At 45.7% G+C, this 8326-nt stretch overlaps 1 long non-coding RNA gene across 1 annotated transcript; it reads left to right on the top strand.

Annotated features, from left to right (window-relative positions):
- Positions 1-5786: 5786 nt before the first annotated feature.
- Positions 5787-7356, top strand: LOC134541742 (uncharacterized). Its single transcript, XR_010076684.1, has 3 exons — positions 5787-5855; positions 7068-7169; positions 7275-7356. It is a non-coding gene; the product is annotated as an uncharacterized LOC134541742 (long non-coding RNA).
- Positions 7357-8326: the final 970 nt, after the last annotated feature.

Genomic DNA, 8326 nt, shown 5'->3' with positions numbered 1-8326 from the left:
ATGGCTACGAGGTACACTATTATTTCGTCTTTTGCTCGTTTTATTTCTTGGCCGAGTAGCGAAATGTATTTACGTATTTCATCATCGTGTTTCACGGTGCATAGTTCGGTACGCGGAGCTCGACTGCTACGTCCAAATTTCGAAATGCTATGATTCATGTTTGATGATAAACTGATCGAAACCCTGTCTGTACCTGCCCTTATATAGAGGCCAGTCCTTTACGATGACTAGAAATCCGTGATCGTCTTTCCAACACAAGGAACACATGTCTTTAAATTCCTGAAACGACATGTCGGTGTTTACATGATCGTCGTAAGCGTGGCGTAAATTAAGTTCGTCCATGCGAAACAAAACTATGACATTCGCATTATCTCGCAGCAAATGTTTGGGTATTCTACCGTACGTCTGACACAGGTATACGCAGTCTACCTTGGCGTGTCTGCCCATGGAAAAGTACTCTTGTATTACGCCTTGTTTCTCACAAGCCACATCATCGAACACAAACACGGAATTAGGCTTTGCTTCGTCGGTAGACACCACATCGGTATTATCGCTAAACGGAAAATACTCCAGACCATCCACCGAGCGTAGAACAGCGGCCAAGCGCTGGTACTTTGGCTGTTGCAACGACTTGGAATACAAGTAAACGTTCTCGAACCGAAGACCGTTTGGCTCCTCCAGTAAACTCAGTAAAACGCATGTTTTACCGCAGTTTGACGGCCCCGCTATGATGCAACGTACGGTGGACGGTAATAATATACCATGTCGTGATTCACGACCGACAGTTTCATCGTCCTGCGTAATGCACACTGGCAAACAAACATCTTGCTTGACCACCTCCATCGTACTGACGTAAATCCTATAAGAGCAATCGTATATATTGATTTTAGGTCAGTTGCATGTAATGTCTCGAAGAGGCAGGAACAAACAACACATTGGCGCGGGACTCGTAAACTCGCTGATAAACAACCTACCATTCGAGCTACACATTCCCGGCTACAGATTTTGCGGCCCCGGCACGAAACTAGCGAAAAGGTTAGCTCGCGGTGACGTGGGCATTAATTCTCTCGACGAAAAGTGCAAGCAGCACGATATCGCATATTCATTAAGCAAGGATCTGGAATCTAGGCACAGAGCAGATCAGATATTGGCACAGGAAGCCGAGGTAATAAGCAAATCGCCTGCCGCGGGACTAGGAGAGAAAATCGCAGCGTGGGGCGTATCTAAAATCATGAAGGCAAAGACGAAATTAGGAATGGGTGCTCGTCGCCGGACCAGGTCTCGCAAGTCCAAGAAGCGCAAGATACAAAGATCCAATAAGAAAAAGGGCGGGTTTTTACCGCTGCTGGTGCCTGCGATAGGTGCACTAGGCGGGATCGCAGCAGCCGCGGCAAATATCGCTAGAGCAGTCAACACTAGCAAGAACCAGCGAAAGCAGTTGGAGGAAGCACGTAGACATAATTCAAGCATGGAAGCCATTGCCATCGGTAAAAAAAAAACGGCGCAGGACTGTACCTACGACCTCACAAGGCAGGCCGAGGCATGAAAAAGAAACGTGTAAAGAGAAAATCCTAAGTTCCCTACCGAAACGACCGCTCACCAACGTAGATTTAATAAAGTACGCTCGAAAACTTAAAATACCAAATTTCCGTGGCGTGTTTATGCGAGACACTTTGCCCAGCAAGCCAAAGACACGTGAGTGCGCCATAATTAATTTAGACACGTCGGCGGGTCGCGGCACGCACTGGGTGGCCTATGTAAAGACGGGAAAAAAAGCAACTTACTACGACAGTTTCGGTAATCTACGCCCTCCGCCCGAACTTAGGCGGTACCTGGGTCGGACCACTACGATGTTTTACAATTACGAAACGGAACAGAGGCCTAATCAAACAAACTGTGGTCACTTGTGCTTGAGATTCCTAAGTACAAAATAAATGAACAGTAGCGAAAAACAATCAGTCATGTCCGTAACACTCATATTGACAGGTCGTAGCTCGCAGCTACGAGCCACATTCTACCCGCCTCTGGATTTAGTCGGGGAATGGTGTATCGGACTCGTAGATTTTCAAACTTATAATGCCATACCTAATATCGACGAGGAAATCTGCAAAATGTGCTTCTTGAAAAGTGATGGAACAACAGCTCGGGAAGTTGCCATACCTACCGGCGCATACGAGTTGAGCGATATTACAAATTACATCAAGCAAGCCCTGTCTCCAAACACAATATTCGAATTGCGAGATAATCCAAACACGCTACAGTGCGAACTTTACTGCAGTGAAAATGTCGACTTTACGAAACCTGGCACCATAGGTACCATGCTCGGATTCGAACCGAAAATATACGCAGCCAAGACCTTGCACGTCTCCACGCGACCTGTAAATATCATGTCGACAAATGTAATACGCATAAACTGTAATTTGGCAAGTGGAACGTACCTCGACGGAAAACTAAACAACATGGTACACGAGTTTTCGCCGACGGTTTCGCCCGGATATAAACTGGTCGAAGTACCGCAAAGTATCATTTACGCCCCTGTGCTCGCCAAAACAGTACACGAAGTGGTAGTGGACATTGTCGATCAAAACGATAAACTAGTAAATTTTAGAAACGAAGAAATTACACTACGTCTGCACTTGAAGCGATGGGACTGATTTTCAAGACCTATAAATCAAATAAGCGACACGAACCCAGGACCAGTCTGTTGCGAGGCCGCGGCGCGTTAACACCTCTTAACGTTAAGTATCTCCGCAGTTTAGGCTACAAAGTTCACAAGCATGGAAGATTATTTAAACGTGTCAGAAAAAGCTCAGTTTAGCGACGATGTAAATAAATTTGAATATCACTGCTACGCTCCCTACCTCCAAGGGCCGTACATGCCCGGTAGGGAAATACGCATCCCGGTACAGAAACAAGACGTTTATACTCTACCCTGCCAATCGTTTATTCGTATAAGAGGCACGCTGACAAAGGCGGACGGAACACATCCCACAACTGCATATTTCGGTCGAAACGGAATATTACATTTATTCGAACGAGTTATTTTCGAATTGAATAATATTGCGATCGATGAATCGTGGGACTTGGGCATTACCGCCACGATGAAAAATTACCTGTCTCTAACACCGAACGACCTGAGCGCGACCAAAATCGCAGGGTTTGGAATGGAACCCGATTTCAAAATTCCCATCTTCGAATCTGGAAAATTCGAAGTTAGCATACCGCTTTCGATGCTTCTCGGCTTCGCGGAGGATTACAAGAAAATATTGATTCAAGCCCGCCAAGAACTCGTGTTAATTCTAGCGACAACGCACCTGAATGCCGTCGTGGGAGCACCAGGAAACGACCCCCAGCCGGTCGCAGTCACCGTCACGAGCACCGAGTGGTTTGTTCCGCACATAACCGTCAGCACGAAAGAAAGAGTCAGACTTTTAAGTTACGTGAAAAAGGACAAGACGGTCGAAATTGCGTTCAGGAGCTGGAATCTCGTAACGTGCCCCTTACTGACCCAGAATAGACGCAATCACTGGGTCGTCAAGACGTCGAGCAGTACGGAAAAACCTAGATATATAATATTAGCTTTGCAGACAGACAGACAAATGAACTTGAAAGCCGACAGGTCGGTGTTTGACCACTGTTTTATGGAAAATGTAAAATTATTTTTAAACAGCGAAAGTTACCCGTACGTGGACATGAACATTGATTTTGAAAATGGTGGTATTTCCTTGCCGTATCACATGTACACGCAGTTCCAATCTTCGTACCACGGACGAGAATCGCACCCGATTCTGAGTCCAGACACCTATAAAACATTAGCTCCGCTAATCGTATTTGACGTGAGCAAACAAGACGAATCGATTCGCAGTTCTATGATTGATTGTCGATTGGAAATTTCCACGAAAGATGACGTACCGCCACTCACAACGGCGTACTGTCTAATCCTACACGACAGAGTAATTAATTACGACGCGTTTTCAGGTCTCGTGAAAATATTGAACTAGATATAAATACGTCTGCATGTATCATCCCATCATCAGTCGGTTTCAGAATGTACTGCAACCTGCAAGGTTTCCAGAGCCAAAATGGATTCGTGCTCAAGGAAATTGCCGTCACTCACGACGGCCGGACTCGAACCCGCAGCTTCCGACCTCCGTATCCGTGGAAACTACTAGACGAAAAAAGTAAACGGTCGAACGAATGGTTATGTAAATACTATCACGGACTAGAGTGGGACGAAGGAAAAATTCCGTACCACCAAGTGAAAAACACACTTCAAGATTTACTACTGCAAAACGAAATAATCTACGTTGCCGGACCCGAACAGAAGAAATGGCTACGAGGACTGTGTGACGACGGAGCAGCTGAAATCGTAGATATACAGACCGACTACGGCTGTCCTTCCCTGCGCAAACTCTGTGCAATGTACGAAGCCAAGCATCCAAACGACAAGTTTGAACGTGTCTGTGCCTGTTCAAACTCGCAGCTAATGCAGAAATGGCACGCGCAGCAGTGCGAATAACTTTTTTTTTTAAATATTGGCAAACCCGATTTTTTTTGTCAAATATTGGCACACCTGAATTTTATTTTTTTACTATAAATAGCTCGAAAACCATGCTCTATCAATCAGTTGACGTTCGGACACGATGACGACGTTTAACCCGGAAACCGAGTACCTGAGTGCTAAACCAGACTACAGCTGTATTGAATACAGTTTCCTGGATGAAGAAGAAAATTTACGCACATATACGGAAATATGTTACGGTGGAGTCTTGCATTTCCTAATGGCTCATTCACCACGCAGTCATGAGCCATCACAACAACAAATAAACTGTTGCGGAGCGGAAAAGTGCGTCGTGTTTAACCTCAGACCAACATCCGTTCTTCCATGCACCAAGGAAGAAATTCTCGGTACAACTCTACACGCATCCGACTGCACGCCAGAAGACTGTAGCGGTATCGACCCCGGCACCCCGGGCTGCAGTGAGCAGTCCAAACCCGAGGTTTCGAAGCGCAGCGACCTGTCCAATCTCGTCGCTTCGAAGCGCAGCGTCATGTCCAGACCTGAACTCAAGACTAGGACTCGTCGTCGACCCTCTCCCAGACTCGAACCGACAACCCGTCGCCGCAGCATCAAGAAACGTGGATTGAGCGTCGATACGCCGCAGATCTACAGTGATAATGCTACGGACTGTTACGAATTTGATTCTGTAAAAACCATTCGTACCGCCCTGTGTTCTGTACTCTCTGCCTTGCTAGATGTTTTGAAGTAATAAAAAAAAATTAAAAACTATTGTAATGACTTTTTATTTATTTCCCCTTCCGTTTAAAAAAATAATAATGTGGGATTGAAAAGATAATCGTAAAATTAAAAAAAAATATATATATATATATTACAGTCAGTTATGTAAATATGAAAGTGATGAAAATAACCTAATCTATAAAGTTTCATAATATATAAATTTTCAATAACTTAATAAATTTTTTCCTTTGGAGCAAACCGAGTATCGTGGTGAATCTTCCAGCCGCCAGGAGCTGAGTGAATCTGATTGGCAAGTGGATATCCCCACCGTGCCGTCGGCCCTAGGCGGGAGATTGTCAGCCGCCCTCCCGATTCCCGCAACATTCGCTCCGCCCACTTTTCCCTCCACCCTTCCCCTGATTGCAAAAAATCGTCCTGACCATGCTGCAGTTTTCGCAGGGCCTGATTGGCTAGAGTCTGTGTCCAAGGGGGGAATTTACCTATAAATTGGCGTGTGAGATGTCGGGGGCTTCACTTTTGGTCTTGCCGCCGTCACCGTATGTTCCATTTCGAGCTTCGTTGCGACTCCTTCCACCTCTTCAACTCCAGCAGCTTGGTAAGTACAACTTCTCCGTAAATGTTAACTTTGAAAATTTTGACGTAAATTTTAACTTTGAAATTTTTTCCGAACGTTTCAACTTTGAAATTTTTCCGAACGTTTTCAACTTTGAAATATTTTCCGAACGTTTTCAACTTTGAAATTTTTCGGAACATTTTTCAACTTTGAAATTTTTTCGTAAATTTTAACTTTGAAATTTTTCCGAACGTTTTCAACTTTGAAATTTTTTTGAACTGTAATTTTTTTTAATCTTTTACATTGCGGTTTCGCGTGTGTGTACGCCTTCGCTACGTCCTTCACTCAGTCAGCAAGCCTAACAGCTGGCCACTGGGTGAAGGCCGCTGCTGAGCCAGCTAGTACGTGACGTGGTGATAACACCCGAGCGAGCGCGCACGGCTGACGCGACACCCGCCGGCTACCCGGCCAGCCGGCCGGCAGAGAGAGAGTAGAAATAATAATAATAAATAAGCAAGACGTACGCACGAGGAGTAGTAATCATCTGTTTTCCAAAAATTTTTAAGAACTTTTGAGTGTGTTTATTTTTTTTTACGTCCATGATTGGTACTGTTTAGATGATGTGTGCGAGTGGAACTGTTTTAGATGTTACGTCTGCGTTAGGTTCAGTATTAATATTTTACAGTCGCGATTATTACAATTTTTTCTTCTAGTCGAAATTATTAGAGCCATCAGTTGCAGTATATTACATCTTGAAATAATATTTTTGTTCTCCTGGCATACATGTTAGTTATTATTCATGCATGAACGTCTTAGCTTGAAACAAGATGGATGTCGTGCACACCCGTGTCCTACCGACGGGGGCAGCGCGCGCAGAGCGTGCCCTCCCCCCTCCCTGCTTCACCCCTTCACCCGTGGTGCGCGGAGCGATGTTTCCGCCGTGCCGTGCGGCTTACGTCTGGCTAGTTACAGCGCACCGCCGCATGGAGCGCTCAAGTCGTCCTGCCTGCCCCCTCGCCTGGCCCAAAAAAAAAAACAGATGCACGCGCACTTGCTATCATAATCAAATAGAAAAATAAATTTGTTCCATAATCAAATAGAAAAAAAAAATATTTGGTTTCATAAAAAAAAATAGAAATTTTTTTATACTTAATAAAATACAGAATATCTAATCGCAACTAAATACATAAATATATTTTCACATAAATAAAAAAAAGGAGTACATTTACGTAAAAAATATTGTATGTGTTGCAGGTATTCAGTGCTTCTCCTTGCGTCGAGCTACTCCCCAGTGTGATCCGCTTGGAGAACGCCTGTCTGCCCTCTGGAGTTCCGTGCGGTTCTGCCACGTTTCCGGTCAGTACATAAAACATAGTAATTTTGACGTCAGTGTCTTTGCGCTGTCTTGAAAAAAAAAAAAATTCGAGTGCTAAGCCAGGTGGTCTCTTTTCTGTGTTACAGGTTCCTGTGTGCTGTACGGCGTTCCAGCCCTCCTCGTTGTGCGTGCGTGCAGTACACACAGAGTCGTTCCTGTGTTCTTCTGGTGAGTTGAATTTAATTATTTTATGCATGTGTGCTTGTTTCTGATGTTTTGTGTGTGCGTGTGTGTTTGTACGTGCGTGTAATTGTCTTTCTGCAAGTGTATTTTGTTTGTGTGTAGGTGTGGTTGTATTTATGCACGTGTATTTGTTTGTGTGCGCATGTGTGCTCGTGGTTGTATTTATGCACGTTCATTTGTGTGTGTGTAGTTGTGTGTGATAATTATGATGTTCTTGTTGCTATAATTTTTCCGCCCGTGTTACAGACTTCATCATGAAGAGGACCGCGTCTGGTGTTCCCGTTGCAGCCGGCCAGCCCTCAGCATCGGGAGCCCTCCAGCCCTCGACATCGGGAGCCGTCCAGCCCTCGACATCGGGGCCAGCACAGGTATGTGCACCGTCATCAGGGAATGGGTGTGCGTACTGTGGCAAATTGTTTTCCGCTAGCCGTAGTGCCAGACGGCATGAGCGCATCTGCGCAGCTAATCCTGGCCGCACTGTTAACAACCAGTGCCATACTTGCGGTATGACAATAAGCCGCAAGGACAGTTTGGCCCGCCATATGAGAACGTGTGAGGGCACCGTCGAGCACAGCACAGGCTCGAGGTGCATTCACTGCGGGCAGGCATTTACATTTGCACATGATGCCAGACGCCACGAGAAGAGCCAGTGCTCATTCAACCCTGAGCGCATATCATTTACATGCACTACATGCCAGGGCGAATTCACACGTAAAGATACGCTGTTTGTGCACATCAAGACGTGCAAGGGTCTGGCTCCCAAGAGACGGTGCATAGACGTGACCTCCGGCCTGCAACAGCCCGGCCCCAGCACTCGCCCGCAATACGTGGCGAGTGTGCCCGACCAGGCTCGAGTAGACTTGGAGGCGCAAGCGCCTGACCAGGCTCAGGTTGACTTGGAGGCAGGCGGTTCCGGGTTCGTTGAGGCGGAGAGTGCGTTCCGCAGAAATTTAAA

Source organism: Bacillus rossius, assembly GCF_032445375.1.
Source record: "Bacillus rossius redtenbacheri isolate Brsri chromosome 4 unlocalized genomic scaffold, Brsri_v3 Brsri_v3_scf4_1, whole genome shotgun sequence".
In the NCBI taxonomy this organism is placed as follows: Eukaryota; Metazoa; Arthropoda; class Insecta; order Phasmatodea; family Bacillidae; genus Bacillus; species Bacillus rossius.
This window is presented reverse-complemented; position numbering and strand designations above follow the sequence as displayed.